Raw genomic sequence first — 9,119 nt, 5'->3', positions numbered from 1 at the left:
GACGTGAGAATGCTGCATTATCTTTCAAACGTCCAACCTGCTGTGGAAACATGAGGCAGAGTCAGGGGTGAGTGCAGAGGTGTCCAGACGGGTGCAACAAAAGTATACTGAAATTAGTGTTTGTACATTTATACACTATTGTATATACAGTATTTGTAAAGTGTCATCCATAATAAATCATAACTTAAAACACTATACAAAAGACTGTAATAGAATTCACAGAGACCATGACTGAAGCACTTGTCAACATTTAGCAACAGTTACTTCATTTTAACAGGCAGAAATCTCCAACAGAACCAGACTCTTGTTTCTTTTTTTAAATGAAACATTTTAATTGGTCTCCAAACAGGGTTGTGACAACCTGAGGGTTCGAATCCTCACAGCTCGACTTCTTTGATCAAGCAAGTTTAAAGTCTTTATTTGTGTTATTTTTTCGGTGAGGTTCGAATGAGCTCCCAAACTTTTTGAGCCCCACATCGACTTCACAGTACAATACTGTGGCAACCCCAGACATTCAAAACGTACTCAGCTTTTTGCTGGAATTAATTTGTTTCCATCATGCAATATATATATTTTTTAATTATGTTGAAAGTAAAGATTTGTTTTCGACCAGATTTAGGCTTTTTTTTTTTTTAAGATTTTATTTTTGGCCTTTTTGCCTTTATTTGATAGGAAAGTGGATAGAGTCGGAAATGGGGAGAGAGTGGGGAGAGACATGCGGGAAAGTGGCCACAGGCCGGACGCGAACCCGGGCCGCCCGCGCGAGGACCGAATCCTCGCAACATGGTACGCGCGCTGTCGCTGCCGCTGAGCTATCGGCGCCCCAGATTTAGGCTTTTTAATGAGGAAGAAAGAGGAAGAAAGGCTGGGATGACGGCACAATTGATAACAGATAGAAACTCTGAAAGTAATATTCAAAATATATATATTTTTTTATATCATTGAATAAAATTGTCAGGCGACCACATTTGAATTTCATGCGACCTCAAGTGAGGTCGAGACCCCAAGGTTTGGAGAGCCAGCCTTAGTCAAAGCAAAGCAGTGAGAAGTTTTCATTCTGCTTACCTTGGTAGCTCCTGTGTCGTATCTTTTTGCTGATCCTGATCTGTACCGTACACGCATGTTTAACATTCTGTGACACAACAAAAACTCGTCCTGCTTCATTTTAAAGAAACTGTGAACACACTATGAACTCAGTTTGCCAGAAAAGATATGAAATGAAATACTTTTTGTGTGAGTGCTGTAAAAGAGTGATACTGAATCTGACAGTCTGGGCTGACAGACGTTCACACAACTGTGTAAAAGAGGTTTACCTGATGATCTCACTTTGGATGTCTTATACAGGGATCAGCTTTAAATCAGGCTGTTTCATAACCAGTTTCAAACTCCTCACAGTACATTAAACTACACGTTTTGTGGCGTAACTCTTGAGTCACAGCCAACCACAAAATTTATATCACATTTCAACGATTTGACAACTCAGTTATGACTAAAGTGAATCCTTTAAATCACCCCTGAAGGGATGTTCAGAGGTACACCCCTCTGGAAGAAATCTTAGTCCTCTCACGGTCCTCCGGGGCCGCACAAATAACTGCACACTCGCACAAAAGTCTCTCTCCACCTGTCAGAGCGGAGGCCTAATGAGAAGCTGCTGTGTGAGCGCTCAGGGTCGGCAGAGGCCTGCTCGAATGGCTCCCAGAGGCCACCCCAGGCAGGAAGATGTCATAGACGAACAGGAAGGAATAGCCCTGACTTCTTGACCCTGCTGACACCCTCCCTGTGGGCCCTGGTTTAATGCCAACTTTGACATCAGTCGGGGTCTACATGGTCCGGGTCAGCTGATCCCTGTTTTAAATCCTGGGTGGGAAAGCTTGGCTGCATAAAACTCTGAGTCAGAGTTCCATAAACTCAGATTTCTCAATGAACCTGTTAATGAGTTGGTCTGGGGCATATTAAACATAAAATGAAAAAACTTACAATGTCTGAATAAAACATGGAGGTTAGTCAAAGTAAATACTTGTAGAGAAAAGAAAACTGGAGGGTTTGAGATATAAACACACTGTGAAATCTGCTGGAAAAAAACCAGACAGATTTTCTTTTCCCTTTTTTTGAGACAAACATGAGTGTCTACGTGATATAGAAGATTATACATGAATTTTCTCACAATATTGGTGCCCCCTGTGGATGAATGAAACCTCTCATCTCAGAAGTACAAGTACATTTACGCATACAAGGAATTTCATTTATAAAGCACAAATAGCAAGGAATAAAATGTAACAAGCAATTACTAATACATAAAAAATGTCAACTATAAAGAATAATAAAAACACAAAATGTACAAAAGGTGCAGAGGAGTGCATGTAAGAATATACATTTAACGTTTAGTGAGTGTTAATTTGACACACAAAAAACAGTTTCCACCTTCACTTATCTTTGATAATCTTACCTTCTACATGAGTAACTCTGTTTGATTTAAAGTCTGGTCCTGTGGCGCCGGATATACTGAGGTCCTCTAAGCGTGCAGCATGGGTTTGAATCAGTCCTGTGGGTCCTGATTTCCAACAGTATCCGCCGTCCCATCTCTACCAAAAGACCTAAAGAGACGAAAAATAAAGTTCAAACATGTCACTCACCTTGAATTTACGCTAATTGTAAACAAAGGCTGTTGATCAGCTTGCCCGACAATGACATGGTGGCAGAGGTGACCGTGACAGTCATATTGATTTTATCAGGTCATATCGAGGCGTCTGTTTTAATTCCAGCTTGTTTTATGACCCGTTAAAGCTCCTGTGAGCAAATATCCTTTTGTGTTGATGTTGGCGCCCCCCTGTGGACAAAACCGTGCCTCTTATTTGTTCGTTAATTAGTCCTGTCCAAAACTGAGTTTTTTTTTCATTAAAGATTTTATCCTACTTTTTTTTCCACACCAAATGGAATTAGCAGTTTATCACTTCGTCTAACAACACAGCTGCAGTGGTTTCTGCCATTAAAAATAGCGAGATAGATGTTTTGCTTTTGAAGGTCACGCTTGCAGAAAACTCCTGATATTTCCAGGATGAGCTGAATGTGTTAATGCAAATAGCCAAATGTTTCGCTGTGACATCACCCAGAGTTTCTCCTGCTGGCCTTCTTCTGATTTTTCTACTAAAATTCTGAGCTGATGTGATAGATAGATAGATAGATAGATAGATAGATAGATAGATAGATAGATAGATAGATAGATAGATAGATAGATAGATAGATAGATAGATAGATAGATAGATAGATAGATAGATAGATAGATAGATAGACAGACAGACAGACAGACAGACAGACAGACAGACAGACAGACAGTCTGTGCACATAATGAAACGGCTGCATTATGTTTTCTGTTTGTCACTATGCTCTTCTTCGCTCTTTTGTAGACATTATGATTCTGTCCAGCTACACATTCTGTAGCATTGACATGAAGGCAAATCTTCTCATTATAGCATGGCATTGTGGACTCTTGTTTGCTTCCTCCTTCCACGTCGTTTTTCTTTAATCATGTCTGACCACAGGAGACCCCCGTCCCCCTACGTGTCTGACAAGGACAGTCTCCTGCTGTTCGGTGCATATGTGGACAGTCAGGTCAGGAGAATATCTGCAGCAGTCCTCCTGAAATTATCGAGATATTTACAGTGTAAAATGATGAAAAAGGCTGTAAAGACATCAGCATTTGATTCAGTAAGTCACATAGCCGGTTTACAAGTCCCCACATGAGCTTCAAAAGTTCCCCAGCAAGTAATTGTACTTCAATAAGTACAATGTGAACTTAACAGAGTAGATGCAGAGACAGGCATAAAACAGAAGGGGGAAGTTGTCTGTATTATGTAATGACAATCTTTTATATAAACAATAAGTATAAAGGAATGTGTGGAAAACCAAGAGTGAGTGCCGAGTGATCCCCAAACAGGATAATATTAAGTTCCATATGAACATAAATTAATCCGTCAAACACTTCAGTGATGCTTTTCAGGTCTTCATCTCCATCTGGTTAGCATTAGAGGAGGATACCGTGGGGCAAATTGGAAGGGCTAAGATTGCAGTACTGTTCCCCACCACCTCACTTCTAACCCCTGAACAGACCCTTATGGTGCTGTATGTCATCTGTTTGACAGGACAGACATCTCCCACCCCCTCACTGACTCCTATTCAACCTCATAGTTTCTCGCCCGGCCGGCCCATCAGAGGAGATAATCGCCATCGGACACGCAGCCTTGGATAGACCATTTCCGATTTTTACGATTCTTTTCCATTGATGGGTGGAGTGGGAGAGCGAGGGAAGCAACCTAATACTCTGCAGCAGCCAAACAGCCTTTAACTGGGCCAGACACTGTGTGTGTTACTATGAACTTTTACATGGAATTCACCTTAAATCGCTTTTTGATTGCTGTCACAGATATATTTATGAAGAGATTGTAGGATACCTGTTGAGGTATATCTACTTAAAAAAGAGACAGAAAAAGCCCTGCTACTAGATATCTGCAAAATTGAGCTCAAGTAAATGTCAGCACTTTTTGCTCAAGTCAAACACAAACCTCTGGTGAAGAGGAAAAATTTAGCCAATGCAGAAGTCCAAAAACCTAGTCGTAGTTCCTCAAATGTCCACTCGAGACTGGCTGCAAAAGCCCTAAAAGTCATACACACCCATTAAAAAAATGTCTGTTTTTACAGCACAAATTATCTTGTTGGCTGCATGGTGCAGAGATTAACTCTATTGCCTAAGAGTGAGAAGGTTCCTGGTTCAAATCCCATCAGAGACAGAAGCTTCTCTGTGTGTAGTTTTCCGCTGACTGCTTCCGTCTGGCTGCTCCATCTTCCTCCCACAGTCTAAAGACATGCTCGTTAGGTTCATCGGTGACTCTAAACTTGACTGTCGGTGTGAATGTGAGTGTGTCTGGTTGTGTCTGTAAAGCCGTTATTGTATACGCACTACCCAGAATATCCTGTGGCGTTTTCACATCAGCCAAATTCGGACTTGCTGCGGGTAAAAATACTTGAAGTCTGGCAGGAGAAAGTCACAGCGAAAAAATGTGGCTTTTTTGAGCCCAAATTTACAGCCCCTCCGGATAACCTCCTGAATTTTCTCTTTGTGTGAAAAGGGTCGATGTCAGCCCTGTGACATGGGAAACAATCCCGCCTCTCGCCCAATAACGTCCAGGCTCCCCCGCAAACACGAACGGTAAAAAATGGTAAAAGATAGTTTTAGCCGTAGTCATGTTTATTGCCTTTTTTTTTTTTTTTTTACAAACGAATGTGGTCTGAATTTCTTTTCCGTCACGTTCATTGTTTTCTCACTCATTCATTTTGATTTTCTTAAGGATAAGAGTTCATTCATATTAAATTGCATTGCTGACCTGACTGTAGCGGTGCAGCTGTGTCTCTCTAAATTCCAGCTCTTGTCTTGGTGTTAGGTTGACCTGAAGCTAGGTTAAGACAACATATGTAAGAACATTTTTCCCCCTGTTGTTTCTTTATGTCTGATGTGGCTGTTTCTTTTTGAGCATTAATTGAGCTGTTGGATTTACATTTCTAATTTTGAATGCAAGTTTAACTTTTATGAACTAATCATGAGTGGTGCTCTTAGTAATGTGATTTGCAGCCTTAACACAGCAGCAGGATATTAACCTTAAGCAATAGGCAATAAGCATTTCAAGCGTCATATAGCCTCCATGTGGATGCCGAATATATTTGTCAAGACAGGGAGATGAGGAGGTGGACAATTTGTGCATTAAGTTAACCTTTGAGTTTCAAACATGCAGACACTTAAATCCTGAAACTAACATAAAAATGCCATAGATGACTTTCCCTTTAAGCTGGGGTTAGAAAGAAACATCTATCACTCCATCAGAGTTGGCCTGTTTTTGCCGAGTACGGCTAATTTGACTAAGTCAAATCAGTCTAACAGCAGCTGAATGTGTGTGTGTGCGGGTGTGTTTGTTGGCGTGTGCTCTCAGGGTGAATGTGTTGCAGACAGTCTCTGGACTATTGTTTCCCTCCCAACATGCATTGGGAGGAAGCGGAGGACTGACCTGAGACATTAGTGCAGACATTATCATTCCAGCGGGGCAGGGCTCTGATTGCTCTCTGCTTGGCTTCTGCTGCTGAGCTTCACTTCAGGGCGGCGGTCCTTAATGCAGAGGTGAAAGGTGACTAATCTGAGGCCTGATTTCTCCCCCTGTCAAAATAAAACTACAGTATGTCCGCTCAGAGCGCTGCAAAGGAGGAAAGAGGCAGACTTCCCCCTGTCCATCAAAGCTACATCGAGGCATTGTGGTTTCTTGCTTTTATCTTTGCCCAGCAAAATACTTGACTTCTGACTTCTGTTAATGATTTGTACATTCTTATATGATCCTACATGCACTGTGGAAGAAATGCAGTGATGTAAAGAGCAGATACATCTCAAACAAGCTATTTAACCCAGCTCTGAACTTCCCTTTAACCCAAAAGATTGATGCAAAGTAAAAGACAGTTTGGACGACATTTTCAGGAGAATACTTTCCTCTTGATCAAGAAAAGACACAAACACACAAAGCTCAATATATTTAATTGTGACATAACATGGGAAAACTCTTTGAGGCAGCCTTTGGATCATCCAGACAAGAGGACTGACGTTGAACGATAATAAATCAACTGCTGACTGCTCGGAGCCTCCTGTAGCTGTGGCTGGATGGGACAGAATATACTACGTCCGAAAACTTTGAACTAGTTTCAACACCCAAAGCGATTGTTTAGAGGATATCCTCAATCAAGGCCCCAAAGAGCACAATGAATAGTCTCGCTGAAAGAAACCGAGCTGCCCTCAACAACCTCCTGGACCTGCCCGCTGTGTGTGCTGGAAACGAACGAATGCTCCAAACACAACAGCTTAGTGACACCTGACCTTTAGTTCTCATTGAATGGTGCCAAAGGAGACTCCTTCCATTTTAAATATGTCACTCATGGCTAAGTGTTTCCTTGCATTAAGTAAGCTGAACTGTATGGTTTTTCTATTACTGTCTACACACACAGGTAACTCATGGGGTGTATCTATGATGGGAACAGAATCTTTAGGAGTCAATTTAGTTGGTGTATAATTATGTATTGTATTTAAACATGTTTGTATTATATTTTTATTTAATTCTAATAATAATAATGCATTTTATTTAAGTGCTACAGTACCATAAAAACAGTAGTAAGTGTCAGACAATTAAAATTAGGCAGAGTTAGTTGAGGAAAGCTTTCAAGTCTTTTATTTTATCAATGTATTTACTTTAAGGTCACCTATTATGCAAAACACACTTTACCATGTTTTTCTGACATGAATATATGTCCCTTGTCTGTTTAAAAACTCACCAATGATGGGAAGGCTCCATCCTCTCCGTCTTCTGCCTGCTCCACTTTGAAAATGTGTGCTCAAACCGGCTGTTTGGGGATTTTTTTGTCATGACATCACAAAGGGCAGTAGCCCCTCCCCCAGGTGGGTGACACTCCCACATCTACAGTAGGTTTTTGTTCTGCCCTCTGAGTCTGCCTTCTCACCATAAACTTCTCCTGAATTTCCCTCGGGATCAATAAAGTATCTATCTATCTATCTATCTATCTAAACAATAGGACATGGAGCGAGAAAGCCCGAGCCGGCCCGAGCCCTTCCAGAGAGGGGGCGTGGTCAGGCCTGATAAGCATGGCTGAAATAGAGGGGTTTATGGCATCAATTGGCCTCTGTTGAAAAAAAACAGACAGCCATTTTTAAACTTCACATGTTTTAAGCTTAGGACATAAAAAGGGTTCTTCACTTTGTTTGTCAATGTGCATTTACCATGAACATCAAAAATTGATTATTATACCCAATGATTATAATATAGGTAGAGCTTGATGTAGATATTATTTGTTTGAGTTTTTGTCTTTTATTAGATGTTAAATGAAGACCTCACAGTGTTTTCTTTTGAAGCGTTCATTAAAGCAAAGTTGCATTTCATGAGGGATATAAAAATATAATGAAGATACAGGTCCTGTTTTCTCATGCATGAAATGTTCCGAAGTCATCCTCCCCCATCTGCACCCCATCCATGTGTATGTGTATCCTTTCTTTATCCTCTTTGCTTTTACCACGTTATGATAATTCTGTCAATGTATGTTAACTTATTGTACACTGCAGTTGATTTTAAATGTAGGCCTACTTTATGAATAAAAATGATTTGATTTTGTAACATCCAAGAAAAAACATGTTTTGATCAACGACCCTAAATGCCCCTTAAAAAGGCTTTTAGCCTTTTCTCTCTTAAATCAGAGTGTTGTTAAAAAAACAACAACAACAAAAAAACCATGAAGACGAAATGAAAATAGAAAACATTTTCCGCAGCTTGAAAAACCAAAGTACCATGTGCTTACTCAATGTTTGGGCGCCCCCTTCTGGACGTAGTAAGTATCTGACCCTATTTTGGTTTTTCCCACAATCCACTGTTAAACTTTTTATTGTAAATTTACAATGACTTACTTACAACAGCTTCACCAGAAAAGTACTGTATGTTTTACATGTTCATATAATTACTGCAATTGACTTGAAATAAATATACAATTCATTAATGTAATCTACTGTAGAGTGTATTTACAGTTTGCACACTATTGTAATCTATGTGTGTGTGCTATATTTGAAGACTGTTACTGTGTTACTTCTACTACTTTACTTCTAGCTCATCATAAATATCATACAATGAGTAATATAAGAAATAAGTTCACATGGCTCAAGCAGTTTGCTATCTGCCAATAAGATGGCTGGGAGGTCATTTGGAGAATTTGCACTTTAGCTGAAAGCCCCGATCAGAATCCACTTTATTGGCCAGGTATGCTCACACACACACACACACACACACACACACACACACACACACACACACACACACACACACACACACACACACACACACACACACACACACACAAGGGATTTAACTTTGGTTAACTGTGCTCTCTATGTTCAAAAGTATGACATTAAATATTAACAATAAACACAAGGTAAACAAAGAGACTAAATAGGATTACAGTGTGATGATGAGTAGTGCAAAAGGTGCTAATCTAAACATGATATCAAAAAATGTTTACTTGTGTGACATATTTAC

The sequence above is a fragment of the Symphodus melops genome (genome assembly GCF_947650265.1).
Source record: "Symphodus melops genome assembly, chromosome: 4".
Taxonomy (NCBI): domain Eukaryota; kingdom Metazoa; phylum Chordata; class Actinopteri; order Labriformes; family Labridae; genus Symphodus; species Symphodus melops.
This window is presented reverse-complemented; position numbering follows the sequence as displayed.